Genomic DNA, 27,367 nt, shown 5'->3' with positions numbered 1-27,367 from the left:
CAAGCTAGCAAAAGCTCTAGCACCGGAAAGCTCGAACGCTCGGTTCGTCTTCGGGTCTAGTTCGGTTCGGTTCGGTTCGTGCTGGGAAAACATTCCCCTTTGCATAAATTCAGGCTGTCAAAACCATACCGTTCTTTCCGGTACGTAACCCAGACACGTACGCTGTTGCGCTTCGTCCGAGTACGTTCGGAACCGCAACCAACACCGCAAAAACCCAAGCATCATCATCATCGGGCAGCAGCACTGTTGGGATGCGTTCGGTAGCGGACACGAAGCAACCGATTCCCGGCTGAAGCTTGCGAGCTTATGCCGGGGCCATCTTTGGGGAGCGAGCGAGCGAGCGAGCGACAGTTTGTTGCTGACGTTTGCCACGGGATAGTGTGCACTCGTTTGCCGCTCCGGGGAAATTTTATCGCCGGTCGTTACCCATAGCTAGAACCGACTGCAGTCCTTGACCAGCTGTTGGGTCCGTTTCGTACCGTACGCTGCTTTCGTGTGCTCGTGCCGTTTACTGTTGCTGTTGGTGAAGAGGAGTAAAGTGACTGTTGGCCACCCGTGCCGGATTAGTCTCAATTAATAGTTTAAAAAAAAATTATCGAAAAGTTTTATTGATCCCGCAAGTGGAAATTATGGAAGAGAATGTTAAAATGTAGTTAAAAGCTGTGATGTTCATTAATTAAAACAAAAAAAAACCATCCCTTTCGGTCGATGTCGATTAGCAGAGATGAGTGAGCCGTTAGAACGTAGAAAACCCATTCGTAACAGTCGTAAATAGTTCATGGAAAGCTATTTTAACCGTTTGCTTTTAACGCCTGCAGCTAGAAAATAGAGCAAAAGTGGCAAACTGTCCCGAAAAAGTGTGAAATTATTTACCGAACATCGAAAAGTAATTACTCACACCTGGGTCGTACCGGTGCGGTTACTGTGGTATGAGAGAGAGGCACAAGAAATGGGAGTGTGAGTGAGTGGATGGAAAAAGGAACAGGTGCGATTCGTCCTTATGGGAAGGTTTCCGTTTAGGGAAAACGTACCTGGAAAAGTTGGTCAAATGTGAAAAGAAATTTATTACTTAAATTTGGAGTGAAATGTGAAAATTTGTGAATATTTATGCCAAGCAAAAGGATTTAAAATTAAAATAAATATTATCTTTTTTTTTAAAGAGATAAAACAATAAAATAAAAAACCCTTAGTGGAGTTAAAGCATTATCAAAAAATAATGGTGCTTTGGTTTAATAAAAAGAAAAACTCCAATAGAAAAAAAAACAAATACAAAAATTAAAAGTGAAAATTGTTAAGTGGATCGAGTTTCCCTAACAAAGCGTGCGGCAATCGAATAAATCATTCCAGTGTCGTTTGTATTTGTTTCCCGTTCGTGCGCTACCGAGTGGCCAAATAAAAACGCACCCTCTCTAACCCCTTATGGAACGTCCCAGCCGAACCGGGTGATGATTAGTAACGAAAACCAATCGATCTTCGTTAAAAAGAGCACCCCAGGCACCGCTGAAATGACGAGTCGACAGAGTCTCAAGAGTCTGATGGTGTGAGGTTGAAAATTTGGAGAAATTTTGGTTTCAACTTCACCGCTGCGGTGTGCGTCCACCAGCTGTTGTTTCGGTCGGTTAATTTGATGGGAAAATCGTCTCACGTACGATCGCTTCAGACGGGGTAGGTGAAGGTCGTGAATGGATGTAATAGTGACGAAGAGATCCTGTAGCGCAAGTGTATGGAATCACATCGCGAGAAAAGGATCATGGCGATACCGAGCAACAAGCGCCATGCCAAGAACTTTGGCCGACACAGCGTGAAGAGCTTGGTGGTGGTGGTGTTAAAAGTTTGAAATTAAATTAACAAAAAAAAAAAGAAAAAAGAAAGCTAGGAAAGGAATACAGAAAACGTGCCCAGTGATCCGCAGGAATTACGTGAAAGATTTGATTCTCTTGGAAAAGTGTATGTGTGTGTGTGTGTCTGTATGTTTGTGTGTGCTAGGTTAAGCTTGTCGATAAAAGTGTGTACATTTGTGACGTGGTGTTGTGCTGTGGTGTTATCAGAATGGTCCAGTGAAATTGATACTGTTGAAGAATAATTTTACGTGCATCGAGGCTCAGTTCCGTTTCAAGCGCACGGAACAGATTTTGTAAAGTTGCTACAATTTACTAGCGAGTGTGTTTTTTTGTTGAGCCTATACAAAAAATAGTGATCCTAGCGAAGTGTACATGTTGTGAAGGGTTCATTTGTGTTAGTTAAGTAATCGTTAATATAAAGTGTTAATATTCTATTGAGTGACAACGAAAACCTTGCAGCTACAGTTAAATGGTAAGTAATAAAGAGGATGCATTCTTGCTGTATATATTACAGATATATACTGAGATGATATTTTTTGTGGATTATTAGTATTCTGTCTTATTAGGTGCCACTCTAATCAAGACTCGGGAAGAGTTGAATTTTTAATGAGCTTTGCATAAATTCGGGCGGTTTTATTGTAACAACTCCTCAAAGTGACGTTTGTTTCTCTTTTGAAAAAAGGGTTTATCTCTCTCCCCCTCTTCTTACGTTTCTACTCCTGAAATACTACATTTGTTTCGTTTCGTTTACTCTTGTTATCTGTCATACTATGCCAAAATTCGGGATCGTTGCAATAGTTGTCTTAAATTATTTTTTACCTGGTTTATGGCTATGTTTCTATCAACTAAATTGTTTATGCTATTGTATGTCACCATCATTTCAAAAATAGATTCACAAGCGCTATGTTTTGTGGATATAAATTCAGATCGACAAAAATTGTTTTGCTCTTAACTGTCTTATTATTGTTTTAAATCCCGGTAATAGTTTTATGTTGGAAAATTACACAATGCCATCATTCTTTTATTTTCTAACAATTCTAGTGCAATGTATGTAGACACACTCAGATAACACGAGCATCATTATTTGGAGAAACGGTTAAATGTGGTACTAATGTCCTTAGTATCTTAGAAACAGTGAAGTGAACAAAGTATTTCTATGCTTTTGTCTCATAATGATTCTTTTTGTTTTTATTTAATTAATACAAATTATTATTCAGGCCACGGGAGAATTCTACAACAATTTAATTTCTGTCAGTTACGGAATTGTTTAATCGTATATAATTTTTTATTATTTTTATTTTATTACATGATTACGGCTTTTGCCGTATTGTCAGCCACAGAGGGCTGAAGTAATTACAATTTTCGCAAGGCATTTCCTCCTTGTAATTTGCCTTATCCCGGGCATACTCGGTTGTGATAATCGTATTTTAATCATAATTATAATTAACGTTTCTATTTCCTAAAGTTTTATGTACGACAACCCATTTTCCGGTTTTTTATAAGCGTCTCAATTGTTAGAATTCTTTATTCTTAAAGTTACTTTTCTCGTAAATTCTACAATATTTTTTTTTTGGTTTTTAAAAGTTAAGATATTTATACGACATTTGCCTAAAACTCTGTTGTATTCTGTTGTTTATATCGCTTCGATGGATGGAACTTAAAGTGTTTTTCACGCGTGTTTCCTTTATTTCATTTTCTTAAGCTGTTTTCTTCATTGTTATTTGTTATCATTTTTGTATTTATATATGGATCAACGGCCAACGGCGTTCTCTAAGTATAGTATAATTGGCGTTTTCTAACATTTATAATGGGTTGTTCTCAATATCTACTCTTTTGCATTCATAAAACTTAATAGTGAAGTAACCAGCTAGACATTATGGCATGATGACGTAGTGGACAAAAATATCATGAATATCAATCTCTCGAATCGGAATCAAGGTTTTTGTGAGCTAACCACAATTTTAGAGTACATGCATTAATCATCTGTAGACCTCAGACTTTGTAAATGGTAGATCTGTAGACATATCTTGATTTTCATTTGAAGCCATCAAAAACTTTGAAGTCAAACAACAAAACGCTACCTTTGTCAACTGATGACACATTTCTTCGTCTTTGCCATTTTGCTGTACACTAGTTTCTCGATATTTCTCGTGTGCGGACCTGCCATGCCGCATATTGTTAAAAGGTCGCATTCAATTTAATGTGCACGTACAAACGTACAGCTGGTCCGTCGGGAGCAACCGGGAGACAAATTGCAAATTCTTTCCATAACTTGATACCGGCAAAACACAAATTTTCCCCGCAATGGGCAACAAGATATGAAAATGTGTGATGCGGTATTCCCACGCACAGACCTTTTTTGTTTGGTTGGAAAAGTTACACAAACCACAAAACACATTGTCGAGTCGGGAGTTTTCCTCCCGTTTTTCAACGCCGTCGGATACCTTGATGAGGCAAAGGGATGCCGTTTTGTCGGGACGGTTTCTTATCCGACAAAATCACGATCTCAATCAGCAAGCAACAAACATGAGACCTCAAACGACTCGATGATTGTAGCTCCCGATTTTGGGTCTTGTGTGGGTTGTGGGTTGTGGATATGTTCCTGTCGGTCGCTTATTGCACTGTCAGCACGAAGAAGTCCCTTAAGTGTGTGGCATTTTTCACCTTTTACCCAAGATCTGTTTCACGGATCCCTGTTTTCCCCCCATCGTGCGCTATTGGAATCATCATGACCACATTGTTCCTGCGTGCGAATTTTACCTTTTTCTCATACTCGATCACGGGGATGAGAATGGCTTGTAGTTTCGTGTCGGGTAAAATCTTTGTACACGCGACCCAGTATTTATCGTGTAATGGAATCAATTTTCCATTTTGTCATGCTGTTCGTTTGGTTGCTCTGTTCCTCGTCCGTTCCAGTAGCAGAATAGCGCGGAATACAATAAAATGTAAGCTCACGTTATTAAAGCACCAACTTCACCGTATGCCATCCACCAGTTTTCTCCAGGAATTGGGTCGCTTTAGTAAGAAACTTTTCCCAGCCAAGGAGATTTTGAGACGCTTATCCGCAGATCCGTTCCGGGACAGTAGACAGGAAAATAGGATGCCGACGAAAAATCAATTGCGTTTCGAGATGGTGGACTTCCACACACAAAAAAATGCGTTGCATGCCTGCAAACGATTGGGAAGTGCCGAGGGTGACCGATAAAAAAATATACGAACCTCCAACAAGAATTATTTCGCTGTTTAGTGATTTATTACAAAGTGTTCTTTTTGTGTGCGGCATCAAAAAAAAAACATTCCCACAGATTCTGTCGTCGAAAGCACTCCAATCGAACGGAAAACGTATAGCTTTTGGAAGGTTGCCTTACCATGGCGTCACCTTTTTTACCTTTCCATCCACAGCAAAACACCTCCGCTGCGAAGCGGTATCAGTGCGAGTGCTTCAAAAAGAAAATCCTCTTACCGAAGCCACGCTTTAACATACGACCAAGGACATCGCTTTTATTCACTCCACTGACCAAAAGGACTTTTATTTTTCCTGTGGTTTCCTACACACTTAAGGCTCGGGCAAAATAAAAAAAGGCCAGTTTCGAGTCGGGATAGCTCAACGCCCTTATGCGGTTTATCTCAGTTGCAGTCAGCATAAATCCGAAACGTGCTTCGAGGCTTTTAAAAATGGGTGTCCCTCTTAAGTAAGTTCAACGACATCCGGGCGGGTGGGGTGGTGGGAAAATGGTTTGTTAATTAATTTAAATAAACACAACTTATCTACCACATTGTCGCAAAATGTGTAACGCAAGACCAAAACATAAAAGTTTCGATTTGAAATGGATACACAAATAATTATGTTTAAATATCTTTAGGTATCAAGTTAAAGAAAAGTAATTATAAAATAAACTTTAAAAAACGTTGCACGATAAATTTATAGCTTTCTTTATGTCTAAATAACGGGTTAATATGATTTTGCATAGTATAAAAAATATCAAAATTTTGAAAATAATATACCAACTCATTGACAATACTTATTTTAAAAAAAATTAAAACAATAAAAAGGTTTTTTTTACAATATAATAACTCTAGTAACTTGTAAATCAATGGATTATTAAATGGATAAAAATAGAATGTTACTATATAACTATTTAGTTTCTTTAGTACATTATTTAAATTTATTTATTCAATTAATGTTGAAAAAAGGGTTGTGCAATTACTGAAAATAATCTAATTTATCGTAAAATAATTAATCTAAAATCATCATCTTCGTAATGAAATTTTTCCCACTGTGCACCGAGAAGCATGCCAGAAACGAATTGGTCGTGAATCTGGTCCGGTTTGGTCCCAAATTTTTAATGAAACACACCCGCGTGGGTTTTAAACGATTTACTAAAGGGTTATTATCAAAATGTCAACAAAACGTATCCTTGGAACAATGAACAAGAAGTAGCCAACGGAAATGTGGAAGGGTATTGTGACGAACCCTCCACAATTTTATCACACTCTGTGGTGGTATTTCGACGAACCGTAGGTTAAATCGTATCGATTAATTAACTCACCCCTGCCTCAAGGGTATTCAACCGTTTGACACATTTGAGACCCAGCATTCGGAAACAGCCTCGAACGAAGTATTTTTTGTTTCATTTTTAAAGCACATAAATATGATGAGGATTTCCAATAAATGATCCATTTTCCGTTTGCTGCTTAAGTATCCGATCGTACACACGTTCCTTGTCGTACGACACCGTAGTCATTCACAATGGTTTTTTTCCCCCTTGGTAAGTTATTTTCATTTCCGAATGTGTTTTCGTCCAAAAACTAACAAAGGCGACAAATAGTTGACATACCACAAACGCAAACTTGAAATATTTTACTGTCACCACACGTACGAAAAACCACGGTGAAACGGTGGTCGAGTGAGAGACCGACGTGGTTGCTCATGACATGTGGTTCCCACTAGTCACTGTCCGTGTTCTCGACCGTTTTTTTCCCGGGACTCTCTTCATTACCCAACCGGACGATGAGGAAATTTTTCCCACCGACGGTACAGGCCGAATGGGATTTAGAATTCATAGCCCAAAAGGATGTTGCATCCTTTGCCGCTGCGTCTACGGAATGCTGCAAAAGCATTCGGCAATTTTTTTCCCCCGTTGAGTTTAACCTCTCGGGTTTCCAACGAAGAACACGAACGAACGTAGCTAAACCGGGCTAATCCACCAAAAACTTAGCAACGCTGGCATTGCGTCAAATGCATTTCCGCGATGCTTTCTTGCGTTCCTTTGCGCCCGTAGGCAGGTGAATTATGAATGCAACAGTAGAACATTCATACCACTTTCTATATGCATACGGATTGGAATTTTCCTTACTGACACGCTTTTTCGGAAATGGAAACTTCTCCTCTACGGTGGTGTGTGTGTGTGTGTTCTACTGTTTTCGCTTCACTTTCTGTTTTGCCCCGTAGTGAAATGAGGAAGCAGAAAACATTCTGCCATGATTATGGTGATTGTCTGTTCCATGCGCCTTTTTTTCCAGGAAGCGTTTCGATGCCTATTTTTCTTCGGAAAAATGAAGCTGTCGGCACGAACAAAAAATATTTTCGTTTAAACTACATTTTTAAATATTTCATGCAAAATCTGCCAGCATTCGTTGTGTGTTAGTTCTTGATAGGGAACAAAGTAGACCCTTTACCATGTTTTCCAGTCAAATGTGAAAACCTGCGAAAACGCTTTTTTATATTAGAGCTGATTTCCAAAGAACGAAACGTAGCACTATTTTTCCGCATTGCAGGGAAAAAGCAATATGGAATATTCTTATAACGCACAACTATGTATATTTTTTTCTATGGCAATAATTGAATGGAGCTTATTTATATCTTCGTATTATAGTCAGCATAACAAATAAAAAACTAATTTCAAGATAACTTCCGTCAATTTAATTTACTTCCATCCTTAGATGTAATTAAATTTGAAACATTCGAAAATTTGAAACAAAATAACTCGCTGCAATGACTTTACGTTGAACTCATCATAACGCATTGATCATGTCATTGAAATGACATCGGAGTGTTGTATATAGATATTTTAAATTTTATATATTTGATTTCTTTTATCTGTTTTTCAAATAAGATAATGAATAATTATTTTAAGAGATAATTTGATTTCTGTGTCAGATAAATAAATAAGTATTCCTTATTTATTTAATGATTTTTTTAAACGATTTTTTTTTCAATTTGCTACATTTATTATAAATGCTCCTTCCTTTTCAAATAAGCTAGCATTGGATATTGGTGATTCAGTGTAGGTGATAAGACCCGCCCTTTAATACGCTTTAATCATCAATTTAGTATGTTACCTTTATCGGTAACATTTAACATCGCCACTTGTTTTGACGATAGCTTCGAACCCCTAATCACACCTACATCAAGCTAACGCATCCATTGAAGCGTTATAATGAATGTTTGTATTACGACTAGCCCCGTCATCGGAATATCGGTGCCGGCTAGTAAGCTAATTAGTAAACATGTGTGCAACCATCCACTGCCGAAACTTACTCACATTACCTCCATTTGCAGATAGTTTGATCACCCCTCCCCAAAGAAAAGCTGATCTCAGAATCGTTCTCGCTGCAGGGCGAGAAAAACCCATCAATATCTGTACCGCGCGGGAAAAGTTAGTCTCGGAAGGATCAAGTGTCATTAGTTTGAGGTAGGGCAATTAAGACAGTTAACAAGCGAACACTTTTGCCATATGCTCGAAACCGTGCTAGAAGCAACAGTTACTCTTAATGAGTAGCGGAGACATTGGGATAATTCCATCAGAATTCAACCGGATCAAACATCAAGTTGTCACCTTGTTAAGCAACTTTGCTTGAGGCCGGGTGAATGTCGGGTGAATGTTACTAACTTTCTGCGAAATGATTCAATTGTACATATATTATACTTACAGAACTATCTCTGCTCGTCTTACGTTTAAAGGGGAAAAATGGGTAGTATTAAAGTACACTTCATGTTCTTTTAAAGTTGCTCCAACACCATCTGAATGTCCTTCCTTAAATCTTGCATTCAAGATTGATCTATTCCAGTGCACTTCAAAACTATTTCCATTCGTAACCATATCTTTCGTAGAGTTAGGACATAAAACCCAACGTCAATGTTTTGCTGCACATCCCTCTTCGGGATGGGAAGCAAGCACACTGTACGGCAAATGTGAAAGATTGCCTTGGTCTTGAGGGCAAACGAAAGGATTCTGTGGAATGGTTTCGCAAATACGACAGGCAAATCGCTACACAAATCGAGCGGAAGAGCAAAGCACATCATCGTGGGGTTTTTACCATTACGGGTAAGTGACATTTCAAGGAAGAAAAGTGAAACCAATGCGGCCACTTTTGAGCTGCAGTGGAATAAATTGAACCGTTCGATTGGAAAACGGAAGGGGCAATTTGTTCCTTACGTTTCTTCGGGCTTATTGGATGGATGGGTCGCATTGTATATGTCAGGGATGATGGGTCGGATTGGAAGATACAATCTTTCATTTCAACCGTGGGTTATTGAAACGAACTTTCTCTTCTTGAATGAAGTTTATTTACTTGTCTTTGATTCTTCTCTTTTCTTCAATCCACAAGGATTTCTGTTCACCGCAAACTCTTTCTTCAGAGATGGTATGGAAAATGCTTACCATTTGCGGTAACGTGCTTTTAATGATCTCGTATAAATAAGACGCGAAGTAAACTTTAATGAGATAAAGCGCTTCTCTAAACGATTCACCCGCAATGACTTGAACGAAAGAGGGAAGAATTCTTTCCTCTTTTTTTCCATCATACAGGGTTTCCCGCAATTTTTTGACACTTTCCCATAATCTTTTGACACTTTCCCAGAGATTTTTGATTTCGTCCCATAATCTTTTGACACTTTCCCAAATATTTTTGATTTCGTCCCATAATCTTTTGACACTTTCCCAAATATTTTTGATTTCGTCCCATAATCTTTTGACACTTTCCCAAATATTTTTGATTTCGTCCCATAATCTTTTGACACTTTCCCAAATATTTTTGATTTCGTCCCATAATCTTTTGACACTTTCCCAAATATTTTTGATTTCGTCCCATAATCTTTTGACACTTTCCCAAATATTTTTGAATGTTACTTTATGGAGCTAATTTCTTCCGTAAAGTTCTTAGCACGCGGAGTATTTCTGATTAGCTATTTAAATATTAGATTGGAAGAACTCAAATATGTAATCAGGGTGTGTATAAATATAGGTAAACAAAATCATCTCTATATTTAAAAAAAATGTATTTCAAAAGAACTTCATATTTCATTTTCTGACACGTACAACAAATCAAAACAAGTACAAACAATTTTTTTCTGGGATTTTGTTTACTACTACTGACTTGACTATTTTCCTGGTGGTGGTTCATGTTGCTTCCATGCCCTAAGTGGAATGATAGTTAGCGAATCACCCCTAAGTTAAGGATCTTAGGGAACAAATCGCAAAAGAACTGATCGGGTTGAGGCTCATGTATGGATTTCAAAACGACTGACCAGGGGTCAAAGGAGGAAGGGAGGTGATGATCTTGCACAATCGTGTGTGACGATTTTTAAAATGGCGAGGGTCCAATTTGAATGCAATGTTAAAAACTAGTCTTTACTTTTTAATGAATTTTTTCCAGAAATTTTCTTTAAAATTGCATGTTAACGTATGTAAAACAGTGGTCAATTGATGCAAAAAAGGTACATAAAAACCTAGCTTAAACAAACTTAGGGCATGGAAGCAACATGACCCACCACCAGGAAAATAGTCAAGTCAGTAGTAGTAAACAAAATCCCAGAAAAAAATTGTTTGTACTTGTTTTGATTTGTTGTACGTGTCAGAAAATGAAATATGAAGTTCTTTTGAAATACATTTTTTTTAAATATAGAGATGATTTTGTTTACCTATATTTATACACACCCTGATTACATATTTGAGTTCTTCCAATCTAATATTTAAATAGCTAATCAGAAATACTCCGCGTGCTAAGAACTTTACGAAAGAAATTAGCTCCATAAAGTAACATTCAAAAATATTTGGGAAAGTGTCAAAAGATTATGGGACGAAATCAAAAATATTTGGGAAAGTGTCAAAAGATTATGGGACGAAATCAAAAATATTTGGGAAAGTGTCAAAAGATTATGGGACGAAATCAAAAATATTTGGGAAAGTGTCAAAAGATTATGGGACGAAATCAAAAATATTTGGGAAAGTGTCAAAAGATTATGGGACGAAATCAAAAATATTTGGGAAAGTGTCAAAAGATTATGGGACGAAATCAAAAATCTCTGGGAAAGTGTCAAAAAATTGCGGGATACCCTGTAAATACACCGACGACTCGTTAAAGCTGCATGCACAACTTTCCAATAGCTTCATAAAAGCCCAAACAGATGCGAAACAGTCTGCCGCTTCGATCTCTATTGATATTCAGATATTCGTTCGCTGGAGGTCATTAAGCGTGCCACGCAACCCCCGTATCGTCCATCAGTTGGCGCCTAATGAAGCGATAAATTGTTTTCTACTTCTGGCGCTTCTTATCTTTTTTGTTCTTTGTGTGGGTCGCCACCTAATCGCATGTCAGACAGATGGGAGTGAACGCAGTAAGTTGTGCTTACTGCTGGTTAGTATCACGCAAAAGATGTGTTTTGGGTTTGAAGTAAAAAAAAATGGTATTAATGTATCAGCTGGTGCTGGGTAAGACAGAAATATAAAGAAGGTGTCGAGCATTAAGTTCTTGGCCATTTTCTGTACATTAAATACTGGTAGAACGATTAACTAAAACTACTTGTTTGGAAAAGTGGAACAAGCTTTGTCTCTGCAGTCGCTTGAAGTGTAGTAACCATATAATGGTTTTTAGAGCGACCATTACATTTTGCGATCCATGCCATTGGACGACGACGAACCCCTCACGATTGCAAACAATATGGTTGGGTGACTGTATTGCACGGCGATATTGGAAAACTTACACCCCATTAGATATTCCTCAGATTTTATGTTTGAATTGTTCTCTAGACCGCAAAAGAAAGATTTCGTTTGCTGCACTTTGCAACACTGGTGCTTTGAGTGGTCATAATTTGTCTTTTTGTCATAATCCTTACAGTATTGCAAGTCTTCCAACATTAAATACTATAGAGCATAGTTAGAGCAACTGTGTAACCAATGCTTAAGAAGCTTTGTTTTAAAGAGAAAATTAAAGATCCATTGGGTCTTTGAGTTCTGGGGAATTATTCTTTGAGTTTTGGTACTTGAATCTGCCGCTTGCTATCAAACGACGACTACTCCATTGTTAGGTCATACGCAGAATTCGATTTTTAATTGGGAATTTAGTCAACCGTTGGGCATAACTATTTTAGACTGAGATTGGAACTTAATATAAAATAAATTACCGTAGCACTAAATCAGTAGCGCGTGAGGTAGCATGAAAATTGGCCTGAATATATACTCCAGCACATCTAAAACAATTAGTTTTTATTTGATAATTTCTTTGATACTTAACAATTACCTATTAAATCATGACAATTAGACACACAATAATTTAATGCAAAAGGATTATGTATTTTCCAAAAAGACATCAAATGTTTTGAAACGATAAATCGATAAGAGTTCCCTAGATAGCGCAGTAAGATAAAAGTGATGGAAGGACAATCGTTCCGCAGAGGGAAATTTCAGTGTTATTCGAAAGTTTACTTTCAGTATCTAATTTCATCGGTCCAATTCTAAGTCAATAATCACAGCCATAATCAAAACCTAGCATCAAGTCCTCTAGTCCTCTAGGCTTCTAGTCGAAACTTTATAGAAAAGCATACAGTTCAAAGAGTAAAAAGTAAAGCACAGCGTAAATAAAGATGTGTGTATAAGTAAATTTAAGGAACACTGCATTCCTTAACGACTGCTTTGAAGATTAACATAAAACTATTCCATATGGCTTCAGGTAATTATCTTTAAAAATGTATTACTAGCCAAGGCAGGAAAAGCTTTTGTAGGTTCTAAATTTAAATTACCTTTTCTGAAATTAATTTCTTATAATAAAATATCATAAAATTATTTGACAACGATTTTACTTCAAATGACAATTGACATGGTAAAAACATTTTATAGACACAATTAAATGTAATAAAATTCAACTAAACTAATAAAAATACATTACTCAACAAGATGTTTAAATAAACAAAATGAACTTCACAATTGTGTTTACATTACATTAAACTGTAGCATTTAACGTAATAAAAGTTACCATTTTCGTTCCGTCGTAACGCCATTAGATCGAATAGCAATTCCCACTATGCGATGCTCGCCTTAATGTGTCTCATCTGTCTAACAGTAGCGACTTGAAAAGATAGTAGTTTAAAAATTTTTTTTGTCTAAGCACACCGTGCACATTTACTATCGTCTCTTTTTAACCGTTCCAGTTCCGAGTTTTCCACTTTCAAACTAAATATCTCGAAGCGTTTCATGTATGTATAAGTTTTTTTGTATTATCATACGCCAATACCACTCTATAATACCTTCTTTGTATCCTTTAATGCTACGGGAAGTATGCTTTTGTTTAACTTTTCTCCTCTCGTCAATGTGCTCCATTCATTGCTTCAGAGACAGTTCCGGGTTCGGTTCCATTTTATCTTGTTTGCACCCGGGAATGGAGAATATCAAACAAAAACTACCAGACGCTCAGCTGCAACTGGGAGCAACAAATAATTTCACAAAACATGAAAGTGTTGTGTGTGTGTCGCATACAAAAAAAGTGGTAGATGAAAGCCGAACAAATCCGTCCCGAGCTTACAGTAAGTTTATTGTAACGATTTGTCGTTAGTGCTTCATTGTTTCGTCCGACCAATATGGAAAAGGCGGACGCTCCACGTGTTGTTTGTGTAGTTTCGATAGCGCTTTCCATTTCCCACGAGTGGTAGATCCTTGAAGTAATTCAAGTAGCAGACACCGTACGCTTGGGACACTGTTGCGTTCTTTTCAAGGATACGTTCCGCGAGAAATAGCGATGGCTTTGTGATGGTGAATCAATCCTCTTAAGGAATTCCCGACCCAGCACGTGGTCGCTTTTAAAGGTTCCACAAAATTTCCACTTCCGTGGCATGGGTGAAGAGTTTGTTATGTTTTGAGCAGAAAGTTGAATGTATGGTTCCATTCGCCCAGCGTCACAAGGTTTGTTCTACCGCGCCTCTTGATGTCATGCGAACACTAAGCGGGCAGGCGAAGGAAACAGAACAATAGGGCGACACCGTGTACTCATTGCGCACGTAGGATGATGGTTCTTTGATTTTCCCGTCGACTGATCTCCCACGAAATATACAGCCAAGCGAAAACCCGAAATGTTGAGCGCCAAACGGTTTGGAAGGTCTCCGGACGAGCACAGACATGCCATCGTGTTACGGTTGGCCCCCGGTGGATGGTTTCATCCTTTGAAATCAAATAGCATCAGCCAGCTGTAGCCGCTGCTGATGGTTTGCCGTTTCGAAGGTACTTTCATCGTTTCACACGAAAAACCGACACGCTTCAAATGTCGCTTCCAGGGCTAAATTTAACAGTTGCCTCGATGCTACTGCAGCTGGTCGTTTTTCCCTTCTGCTTTGGAGCTTGAAGCATGCGATAGTTTATAATTTTCCAACAGGCGTTTTCAAAACGATAGCATCAGCAGACATGCTTGAGACCATGTCAACTAACTGATGCAGGAATGCCCTTGGAAAAGCGAGGCCGTGGAAGCCTATTTTCGAAAGAGTACCCCTTTTCAATGTTTCTCTCTCTCTCTCTCTCTTTCTTCGCCACTTTAAATGGTCATAAAAACGCATGACCGTATCCATGCTACCTCACGACCTATTTCCGCAGCTCATTGCTTTTTAAGCTCGAATGCAAATGGTGACACTTTTTCTTTGCCATCACCAGTGTGTGCAGTGCATGTGATAAGCGGTGCACTTGACACATACGTGTACAAGCGTTACCTTCTGCCCCACAACCTCGCCTGATCTTCTGCATCTGAGAGCGTTACTACACGTACCTGCCAATGGCTGGGAGGAAGATAGTACGAGTCGGTGGTGTGAAATTAAAAGCAATCCTTATACCACAGGACCTGTGTTGGAAGGTGTTATCCGCAAAGAACCATTCACCGTGGTTGTATTATGAGCCGTGTGAATAGTTTGTTAACTTTTACATCGAGCGAAAACGTGGAGGATGGAGCGTACATTACCGGCGTACCGTAATTGCGTATGTCTGCTGAACCGGTGCTGTTTGTGTGCGAAACGGAAATAAAGGAGGGAAACACTTTTCCGGTGGTAAGTTCTCAAGAGAGCGAGTTAGCGTGAATTAGATGCGCCTGCCGGTAGGCAAATGCTGCGAAATGGTGTGCGTAATGAAATTGCGCTTACTGTGCCGGGACATCGCGATAAAAGTTCACTTCTAGTGATGTACATAGCAAAGTGCTCTTATTTAATAACACTTTATTTAAGCTATGGAGAAGCAAAACGAAGCATGAGATGGATAAGCATGTTTATTTATTCCATTATACGTAACCAATAATCATGTATGGCATTACATTGCGATGCAGAGTTGTTACTGATTATTATGCATGCAGACTTTATATTATATTGTTGCACTTTTTTTTTACTTTTGTATATACTTTAATTGAATATTAATTTAGATGCTCTGCTGAATTCAACATTTGTCATTAATAGTAAAATTTATTTTACCAAACGAAAACGGAAATATGGACAAATTAAAATGGCGGAACTTTCAAAGTTGCTGAGGTCACCATACGCTTAGACAAATGTTTAAAATTAAATTATTAATACCTAAATGATTTTTTTAATTGGCGCCTACCGTTAGGCACTTTCCATAGCTATATTTATGACAAATAAGTATATAATATAAACCGCTATATTAGTCATAGGAAATATTGTAATCTTTGTAGCTGATTAAATTAAGTTAGTCTAAAATAAACTGGTCACACATCGCTATCAAACAATTATTGTGATTTTCATAGTTGATATTATTCATAATTATTATTTTTATTAATTAATTTTATCTGTTATGAACCCTCAAGAAGGGGCAAGGACTGACGATCCGGGTACGTGATAAGAATAAGTCTAGAAATGTTTTTACCGTTTTTTCAAAATAAAAAAAAATATCAAAAAAACAATTATTTCTATAGTTATGTAAAGTGCTGCATTACACGATTTTGTTTATTTGACAGCGACAGGGTGCGACAGATATTTAATATTTGATTGTTTAAAGTTTTTCATAACATACACATACAAAGTTTGCTAATAGTCGACATGTAATTAAACTTAAGCTTACCAATAAATTTGATCCATCTCTTGAGCTAAAGCCAGGTAAATTATTTTAGGTTCAAGTTTTTCCATCTACCAAACGTAATCAAATGTTTCAAAAGATTACTTTGCACACGTGTACTTCAAACGATACGTGTTTACAACCACGGTAAAGTTTATGCCTTTTAGTACGTAGACTTTAACCGTTAATTTACATCCCTAAACCGTCACCCAGCCATACGCTGGGCCACGTTACTTCCCTATTTATCCTCATTTTCTTTGCACTCCAAAGAGCTTTTCCCCCCTAAGGGGTTCTTATCTAATTTATGCCAAGGACTAGTCTACCCGGTTCAGTGCTTCAGCCGTACGCAGGGGCTCGTAAATCCCAGTTACCACACAGATACTAAAACACACACACAGTGCAAAGCAGACAGGTAAGCAAGACTACAAGAGACACAGGTGAGGCGGTGTAGTACGTAACAGTACGGAAGCTCAAAGTCCCTCGGCCAGGAAATTTTCCCCTGTTAAAGATTTACAAATTATTCATCCAACATCCACGGTGACATTAATCAACTATCAACCCATGCAGCAAGCCAAAATGGCGTTCGCGTTCGTTTTGGTCGGTTTTCCGAGAGTCTCGTACTGTGCGGGAAGTTTACGTTTACTGCTCACGTTGCATAGGCGAACCGTATTATATTAGCTACCCCTTGAACGTGCCCCATTTGACCACCCGAACAACATGGCGGGGGAAATCGAATTTTCTTAACCGCATGCAACATCGCGTGTTTCTCGCATTACTTTTCGAGAAACTTTCCAGCACCCGCACCATCAGGGGCAAAAGTTGTCTGCAGTTCGTGCAGCTAATTTCCTCTTTATCCTTTTTGCCATTTTTCACGCCAACTGCTGACATACGAGGTGGTGATCGTGTTTTTTTTTTGTGAGTGGTGCGAGTTTCAGTGTTCGTTCTTTTTTTTGTTTTGTTCCAATTCACTCTTTATCACACCCGCGGAAGTCGCTTAAAGCTTAACGAGCTACATTGGTCACTTTTTTATGTTCCGTATGTTTTTTATGTTTGTGGTCGACAACCAAAACAGAGAGCAAAAAAAACCTGAAAGAGTGGAAATGCACAGCCAACACAGCAGGAGATCGATTTTCATGCATCTTGCTGCACCGGTTGATGGCGTGTGGAATGTTTTTCTTTGCCTGCAGGTGAGAATTTCCACTCAATTTCGTTCAATTTCGTTCCATATCTTGAAGCGCTACTGGGAAATGTTCTGCTGTCTGACCGAACGACCATATTAGGTTGGTGTTTTTGAGAGACGGAAATCCGATTGCTAGGCTTTTTGGGCGGCAACGTTCGAGTTGTTTCCAGTTTGTATGTACACCAAAATCCCTCCAGCTGGACGCAATTCGGTGTATTCGTATTTGAGTATGCGATAGAGTGTACCTGCAATTGGAGGTCTAATTTCTGAGACCCCGTAGCGTAAATATGATCCGACCGTGCGGATCTGACTTTTCGGAGGCTTTTCTGTTTCGATAAAGACTAAGCATAGGCTTTCGTGCCGAACAGCATGCTTAAATCCATGCTCCTTTCATCGTTCAACCATTGGTGGCGGTAGAAAATGCTGTATTCGTTCGGTTTTGCGATCGTATCGGATCGTATCAAAATGCCGAATTGGATGCGTTTCCTTTGCCCTTGAAGCAAAGGAAGGAATAAAAAAACGTTCTCAATTGCAAAAGGCGAATAGTAATCGAACGAAGGTTTACAGTGAACAGCCGGACCGGCGAAAAGGAAATGGCCAATGACCAGTTCGTGTTCTAAGGCGCCCAATTCGTTCGATGACAAACAGAAACCAGTATGGTACATGACAGCAAATTCTGGCTTCCAGTTTTTTTTAGTTTTGTTGCCTTCCGTACCCTTGTTATGTTCTGCTACACAAATCCTTTCACCAGACCAGATGGCTCGTGCTGCCCGGGTGACAAACCATGCGACCGAATGGTACGGAAAACCAATGATAAAAACGAACGACAATCCGGTCAACCAGCGCCCTGTGCGCTGCTTTCGACTTCCCAATAAATGAAAACGAAATACACAAATTGGTCCCCAAAAACCAGAAGCTGCTGCCTGGGGCGGGGAGGGGGACAAGGAAATCAGAGAAGGGAACAAAAAGGCATGTAGTTTTATAGCTTCTAACCATGCAATTTTCATTCCATTCCATTTATGGTGATATACGATCGTTGTTTTCATCCATCCCCGGTCTTGCAAACACCGTGCCCGGCATGAATTCATTTCTTTCCTTTCGCACCGGACCAAAAAACCCCACCAACGATACTTTCACTCGATTTACTTTGCTTCGTGTTTGGCTATGTTTTTCATTCGGTATGGAATTTTTAGTTACCCGGTTTTTTGGGTGCTTATTTTTCTCGCATTCTTTTTCGTGCGATGCAATTCTTTATGCGATTGCTTCATTTGATTGCGTTGTTATCGGCCGTTCCGTTCGGGCTTCGATCGCATAATTCTTTCCTTGTTGAGGTAGGTTTCTCATCTTGACACTTGAATTTCCGTTCACGTTTGGAAGTATGCCACCCAGCCATTAAAGTAGAAATTCAAGCGCAATCTATATGGATTATCGGAGTAAAATTGGTTTTGTATTGCAACTTTATATTGGAAGTGGTCTTTATAAATTAGGGTTGCTTTAATGCAAAATGGCATCGTTTAACATTAAATTTTATTTCTATTTCTTTGTTTTGAATATTATTTGCATGTTGAACTAAACAAAAGTATTCAATCATTCTCCTAAATAAAGACACTATAAACTAAATTAAAATACACATAATACTTTGGCAAATTAATTTATACTATCAAAATTACTTATTATTACAATATTATTTTTAAAGACATTTTAATCCAAAAGATGGCTCGATGGTATATGTGGTAGTGGGGCGGTTTTAGATGACAAGATCGTGTATCAAATCCTATTCCGACCGTTACTCCATTATGCAGGATTCCTGCTACGTGCCAATAAATTCAAGGAACACTAGAAATGGCAGGGCATGATCTATTGAGGATGCAGTGCTTCAAAAGAAGAAGCATATTATATTCAAAATAGTGTATTGAAATATTTGTGGTATACATTTAACATATAACAATATGTATATTGAAATATTTATGCTATACATTTAAATGTGTTAGCTGATTTGAGCTAGCTCAAAGTTAGCTAAACCCTCCTAATCAATCGAAAATTTTCAGTTTTGATGAGCAATGAAACCGTTTGAAAATATCCTTATATTTCAGAAATTATTCTTGTATTAAATCTTCCTTTTCAAAGATATCTGCTCTAGCAACGTGTGTCGTCGATATTGTACTCATATGGATGGAGGCGCCCAGTACTTGAATAAAGCAAGCAAATGAAGGAGTACATAGTCAAATACTTAATCACATATTTTTGTTTTTTTTTTTTGCTCGGTTAGAACGGCCTGGCCGTATCAAGACTTATTTTACCACGTAGCAGGATAGTCAGTCCATGGGAGACGGTCCGGGATTTGAACCCGGTCCCTGCCGTGTGGACGGGCGCCGTTTTTCACATGCACCACCGGGCCGCCCCTATCTATGTTATTTATTTACATAATTTTTAAAAAAATCATTGTAAAGCAATATTTAATTAAAGATGCAGTTGATTCTTCAATGAAATATTTGCTTTATAATTAATTAATTTCAACATTTTCCATACAACGACTACCCCTTTGGGGAATTTATTTCACGGGAATTCTTCATTAAATGGAGAGGTAATTAGGTAAAAAGCTCTACCCGGTGCAATTGCGAACGACTGTCATCGTCTTTATAGCTTTATACGTTAAATCCCTAATCAAATCATCAGCTAGGATCAAGTAGCGTCTTAGCTCTTTTCACGCCTTCATATATTCAACGGAACGAAGCTCGATTTACCATTTCCTGTGCTGTCATTATCCTTCAAAGCTTGCAGATAGTGACGATGTGCACTTCAGAATCTTGTCTTAACAATGAGAACAATGAGAAGAAAATCCTTTCCACATCATACAGGAAATGTTAAACCGTATTTGATATATATATAACTTGCTCTTAACGAATGTTTGTATTTCAATCAAACCATATCACATTGCTAATAAATATATTTCGTAGCTTTTATTAATATGTTGTTGCTAAATTTAGTTTAAAGAGACGTAATTTTAAAAATAAACTTCGTCTGGTATCAAAAGTAGTTATACCGAAACTACCCCTTATTAAAATTCACCTTAGCCGAGCGGCCTTGTTCTATCTGCGACCATTTTCCCGAACTCGATTCCTCAATCTTGGCCAGTTGGTCGGGTATGAGTCGGGTAGAGGATTTGGTCGAAATATCTAATTAACTTTCGCTGGGCTGACGCGTGCTAAAATGCAGCAAAACATCCTTCTAACATTCGAACCGTTCGTTTGTCGGATAACAAGCCGTATTTAGTTTCTTTAATCAGCAGGTACAACCATTTCAGCCGATTAGAAAAGCGCGATAGCCGGGTTTACCTAAGCAAACAAAGCAAAACTTCACCAAGATGATCAGCGGTAGCGGAAAAGGAAGTTGAGTTCACTGTGGTGGGAATGGATTGGAAGTTCTACTTCTAGCAGCAGACAAACTGTTGTTGCCGGTTGCTTTATGTGAAGCTGCTGAAAGAACCATTGTCTGTGTGCTATTTTTTTGGACTATGGGAAAAGCTAGATAAACAACAAGCTGTGTTTTCTAAAGGCAAGTTGATAGCTCGCTGTATTTTAATCTCCAAAGGACAATCATACACCAAAGAAAAAAAAACAACGAGAAAACGACATGATAGCGCTTGATTCGTGTCTTGCACAATCGGAATGATGAACGGTCAGAGTTTTTGGAGACAAAAAAAAAGAGTTTGGTTGAGTGAAAACCATTGCAAAAACCAAGGAATGCAAACAGTAAGAATGCTAAATTTAGTGTAGAAAAACGCCCACCAGAAGACGCTGGGTTCTACCACCGTGATCTTATCGTTCAGCATCTTTCCCAAAAACGGAAGCTTGCGTTTTATTTTACCTCTTTTTATTTCGGTCGGTCCTGGTGGAGTTGTTTTTCGACCAAAATAACTAGGTACGTCGGGCAATTTCTTTGCGGCCCGACAAGATAAATTACCGCCCCTTTCCATTTTCGTTCGTCAGCTTTTAGCCAGTAAGCGGCACGGGCCCGGTCAAGTCGAACAACGAAGTGTCGAGTCGCTAAAAGCATCATGTTCGGCTGGAAGTCAAACGCTCGCACGGGGTCGGTTCGGGGATGGTCCGGTTTATCGTTTAACTTTGGGTACAAATTGCACACTGCGCCAAAGCCTAAGTGAACCTATACACGGTCGGAGTAATCCCGGGACAGAGCAGAGAAGCAAGACACACAAAAAAAACTACACGAGAAATGAGGTTTTTAGGACGGAGCAAACAGCTAAAGTGGAATAGATCCGACCATTCGATGGAATAGCAATAGGGTTGTCGGTGTAAAACCGCACGTCCCGAAATTTATCGACAGCCATTGCTTCTCTCTGTGTGGCGTCGTCTTTTTTGGGCTAAAAGCCAAAAGTGTACCGCCTTTTTATGCACCCGCCGGGAGCAACACTTTCCGTGGGCAGAGCCGCCCAGGGTTGGGATAGATGAGCGGCGATTAGTATTCGCATCATGTATTCTATCAGGGGTTTGAAGATGAGAGATTTTGTACGCGTGTTTGTCCGCGTTTGATCGTTGTCGTTGTTTGTCAAAGTGTTTTGTATGCGTGTTTAACGATAATGATGGTTAAGATAGTATCGATTGATAGAAAGCTTTTGTGTGAAGAAACGGTTTTGTTAAATAATTACATTTTCTTTTCCTACTGTTCGTAAAAATGTGTCATGATCAAATGTTGAGAATTATTTAGAAAATATTGTTATTTAATTTATACAACAAAAATTCAAGCGTTATCTACAAACTTATGGAATTTTTATACAATTTAATGCAACTCGGAGAATTTGAGGTTTTTAAATTAATTGTAAAAAGAAGAAAAGTAAAATTGTAAAAGTACGAATACCATTTTATTTGTAAAAAAATAATAAAATATGAGAGCATTGAGTTGTATTGTATGATAGTATTAAGTTCTAAGGCTGAAGTGTGTACAAACATCATAATGCATTTCGTCTTTGAATTTTGCCTTATCTTGAGCATGCTCGATTGTTGATACTCTCTCTCTCTCTTCTTGGCTTTAACGACCTTACAGGTCACGACGGCCATTTCTGGCTTACTAGACTTATGTTTACCACGTAGCAGGATAGTCAGTCCTTGCTGGGGGGGGACGGTCCGGATGGGATTTGAACCCGGTCCGGCCGTGTGGACTGGCGCCGTTTATCACATGCACCACCGGGCCGCCCCGGTTGATACTATTGTTGTTGATTGTTAGAGATGTTCATCTATTTAATCGTGTGTTTTGATCAATCCGGTTCTATTGCTGTATTGTAATGCGATGTGGTTTTCATGTTATAATTTTGCTTGTTGTTGGTAAATGCGATCTTGTTGCTTGCTGATCGGGCCTACGTGGGATTGTAAGAAAAACAATGAATGGGCTTAAACAGATAGGTAAAACAGAACACCTTGACATATCTGCCGCGTCCGGCGAGACGGTCGTGAGACGGTCCGGATGGGATTTGAAACCCGGTCGTGTCTTGTGTATACCCCACAAAATCGTGTATATTAGCTTCAAAGGCGCATTTGTTTATAATTGAGACAAGATTTTCATACACCTGAACAGAGTCAATCACAAGAGAGCAAAGCTTTTAAGAGTTGCATGGCAGTCTCTGGCACAGGACCATCGAATGCAGGACTTCAGATCAATGCGATATCTATGGAGGCCGCTTTTTGGCAGTGTTCCGTGCTCGTCAAGTTTCAGGTTCTTGGCCAAATGGTGAACTGGATGCGGTCCTACCTCACCAACCGTTCGTATCGTTTGAAGATGAGGACTTCACGCCTTCTTCAGGAGTACCACAAGGAAGCAACTTTGGTCCCCTTCTCTTGGTGATCTTCCTGAACGACGTCATTCGTGTGCCTCCTCCTGACTAAATATAAAGTGGACGACGCGAAATTCTAATTGGAGGAGCTGCGTCTTCAGAATGCCCTGAGTGCGTTGCAGTAGAGGTGATGTACGAATGGTTTGAAGTTATGCGTCGAGAAGTGTAGTCTTTTCGTTCCCCAAGAAGCCTTATAACTGAAAAAGTGTCAGGGAACTCCTAGATCCTTGATGAGAACTTGAGCTTCCATGACCAGCTTGAGCACGTCATCACTAAGGGCAATCAGTTAGTTGGCGTCTTGAAAAAGCTTGCGCGATGTAACTGACGTGATCGCTGTTAGGATGCTGTACTGTTCTTTAATTCGGTCCGTGGTGGAATACGCATCCGTGGTATGTTGGCACACATGAGCACTAGTGATGGGCGCGCCTGGAATACATTCAGCACGTTGACTACAATGGACACTGCGCATTACTAGGCCTGGAGGCCTGATGACGCAGGGACTTTTCATCGCAAGACTACTTGACAATCGTATCGACTCGCCACCGCTGCTCTCTGCAATTGACATTTACATGCACGGCAAGGTCGCTTTGTGCTAGATCACTATTTCACTTAGGGCAGCGTCGTACTCGTTTTGACGCCCCTGATCCCTTGTGACATGACGTGAATTCAATGCCGCATGTGATCGTTTTGAACCGGACTTGTCAAGCTTTGTGTTCCTGAACTATTTAAGTGTAATGCGGTCCATTACTTGTTGAATGTAATATCATAAATGTTAACTGTAAAATAGAATACAGTAAAAGAATATAATACAAAATACAAATACAAATAATTCGCCGTTTTCCAGTCTATTTTCCTGTTTTAGTTACATATAACTACATCGGAAATCGATCAAATTAGTATTTTAGTACATTTTATAACGTTACAACATGTTTGTTTTAGTATTGCAAAGAAAATGTTATATTGTTAACTAAATTGTTGTCTGATACCTCTAATGGATGAGTTATGAAAAAAAAAAACAGTTTTACGAAAATAAAGAATAAAAATTCACACACGTAACATTGAAAGTAGCCCAACTAAGACTAAGATAAACAGTTATCTTATCGTAAACTGTACATTTAAAATCCGTCTCCTTCCATGCATCGTTAACCACAAATAAAAACCATAACCAAACACCCTTCATTGTAAATAACAATGGCAAGGAATGGAAATGAACTTCCACAATTCGTGCACCACCGTACGGCATTTGTAACAATTTTCACAACAAAACTCCCAGAGAGGTTGTCTGCGTTCTGCTGCTTGTCGTAACTGACAACAGTGCCTGAAGAAATGCTGCATAATGCAGCTAAAAGTCATTCTTTAAATCCGACACGGAATGCCCCGTAACGTTATCTTAACTGGAATGTCTTGTGCATTTTGCCACAACAAGAAGCGTAGAGCAAAATTCACAACGTTTCGCGACGAGATCCATTAAGATCGGTAGACGCAAAGGTACGGGGAGTGAAAAGCTGATAAAAAGGAAAGGATAAGACCCAAAACTCGCCCGTTTTTTAGACTGATGGGTTTAATGCAAAAGCTGTCAGAGTGAAACGAGCTACACTAAGCTGCAGTAGAAGGTAAGTGAAATGAAACAAAGCGAAGTTCATTTGTGAAGCAGCAAGGTTTACATTGCTTTTGCTGAACTCTGATAAATTGAAAACCTTTGTTTTATCAGAATATTTTATTTTTATTTGAATATTTATACTTCTTATAATAATACATCTTTTCAATTAATACATCTTTTCTATAATCTCATTGATCGAGTTCCTGGAAGATTTTTTTTTTGTTGCGAGATTTTCCATAAATCGTAAACCAATTTAAAATCCTCTAGATCGATGGGAATGTTTGCAAGATAATAACAATAACAAACAGTTAGTTAGTCTCGATAAATCATTATTTAATACACCAACACAATGCGTTGACCTTCAAGATGGAACCATCCTTCAATTTCTACAAACCATAATCGGTACCCCAAAAAAAAAAACAATCTCCGCCGATGCCCAAATCGTTTCCCGCACGTTACACTCGATATTGTTTGCTGTTCGAATTTTTCATTTCAAGCATTTCCCACCGAAGCTCCATTCCGTATTGTGAATGCTACAAAAAAAATACTCAAAGTAGTGGGCGCCTTCTTGTCTTCCAACGAGTCTGGGAATTCCCAGTATCTTCGAAAGATAACAACGATAATGATGATGAAAATAACGATAATGTAGCTTCGTACAACGCGCCGTATCTTCTTAGCGAACATTACCACCACTTCCGGGTGCATGTTCCATCCGGTTCGCTCAGACCTTAGGAATTACTTTGATCCGTTTGGACGGCTAGCATGCTTTTCTGCCCTTTTTTCTGAACTGCTTCCTACTGTCGAGCCAAAGTCTTTCCCGGAACCGAATGCTGACCGAATAGATGAGTGTGTAAGAGCGAGTGAGCTATTTGGATAAAGCATAATTTTTACCCTTCGCTCCGAAGACACGCGAGACGAAAAATGGCGACCCACCGACCACAGAACGTCCCGGGGACCAGGACGGATCCCTCGCACAACTCGGACATTTAATTTAAAACTTAATTGAATTGAATTTTATCCACTTCAGCTGGTCCGCGGAACAAAGTGCTGGCGCAGAGTTGAAGGAACATAGAAATAAAACGCCCTCCCAGCGGCATCCGGTGAAACCGCCGGTGGTTAGGGGTTTTTGTGGTGCCACACCATGGAATGTTACTTCCAAAACCCAAGCCTGGAATCAGCCACTGACCAGCCACCGAAACCACCGTTGAAAGCTATCGTCAAACCAGCTGGTAGCAATTTCGCTTCTGCTGCTCCCTTTGCTTGTGTTTTTTTCTTCTCTTTTTCACAGCAACAAGAATGCATCTTTCGTGCGCGAATCTAAACGCGAATGCCACTATATAGTACAGAAAAAGAAAAGGGGATTTTTATAGCTTAAAGTGTTGTTTCAAGTGTCGCCTCATAAAGTGAAGTATCTTGGCACAACTTTCTACTCCTCAGCCGGTGCTTCTTCACAACGATTGCTCAACCCATTTTATCGTCCAGTACGGTTCGTTTATGTATTGCCACCCCTCAGGAGCAGTTAAAGTTTGGCTCACAAATTGTCGAATTAAAACAGGACGCACCCGATGTAGGACGCGTTCCGTAAAGAGGCGAAACTATTCGCAATTTGGACGGTTTGTAAGGCAAACGGGAACAGATGATTTACCATTATGTGTAGTTAATTGTCATAAAGTAGAGTGACTTGGTTCGGTTCACTTCGGGCTAATATACTTTTGTGAGAAACTATTTCCGAACAGAAACTGCCCTGGTGCCGTGGTTCTACTAATGGTTGTTTTATGAAGTAAGTGTAAATGAAATGAAAAGGGGAAGGAAATGCACGTTGCTGCTTATAAATTAGAAAGTTTTGTAAAAATAACATTGAGGTTTTGTACCCTGGCCCGTTCGGTGATGATTAATTGTACGGTAGTTTCTTGTGGATTACTCCACCCTTATTTATGTGCGAGTATAATTAATTGCATTTTTACAAACATGGAAAAGCATAACTACCTTCATGGTGTTGTTTCTTCCCTTACAAGTTGAACCATTTCTGAGTTCACGTTGAACTGAGAACTGTAGCGACTTGGTTACTTACATACTGTGTAGATTTTAAGCAAGTTTTTATCTTTATGATATACATTAAAGTAAGGAAAATTTTCAATTGATCTATTTCTTGTACAAATTGAGGCAGCAAGAAAGAAGAAATTTGTCAAAACTGGTTCCACACGACAGGACCGGATATTACTTCCCATTCAAACCGTCGCCCGTAACAGAGACTGACTATTCGGCTACGTGGTAAAAATAAGTCTAGTAAACAAGAAATGGCCGGCATGACCTTAAGTATAAATAGTTCCACCCTAGGATTCGTTAAGTTAGCTTAATTTTTCACATTTTTTCTACTCGCATCCTGTAGAACCAAATTTTTGCATTATTCATGTATCATAATTTACCAAAAAATATAAATTTAAAAAGCATTGAAAATATGTTACTTGCTTTCCGCATGCGGGATATTCGAGGACAACAAACAAAAAAAAACAATATCCTGCTGTTTGCGTGTGATAGTTCTTTACTACTGTTTTAGCATTAAATTTTTTATTTCAAAATTTGTTT

General features: G+C 38.9%; 1 protein-coding gene across 1 annotated transcript in view; it reads left to right on the top strand.

Moving 5' to 3' along the window:
- Positions 1–1,204: 1,204 nt before the first annotated feature.
- Positions 1,205–27,367, top strand: part of LOC125770217 (uncharacterized) — a 79,395-nt gene continuing 53,232 nt past the window's right edge. Inside the window, exon 1 of the mRNA XM_049439601.1 lies at positions 1,205–2,313. The gene's annotated coding sequence lies outside the window, so the exon portion shown is untranslated. The remainder of the gene's footprint in view (positions 2,314–27,367) is intronic.

Source organism: Anopheles funestus, chromosome 3RL, assembly GCF_943734845.2.
Source record: "Anopheles funestus chromosome 3RL, idAnoFuneDA-416_04, whole genome shotgun sequence".
Classification (NCBI taxonomy): domain Eukaryota; kingdom Metazoa; phylum Arthropoda; class Insecta; order Diptera; family Culicidae; genus Anopheles; species Anopheles funestus.
This window is presented reverse-complemented; position numbering and strand designations above follow the sequence as displayed.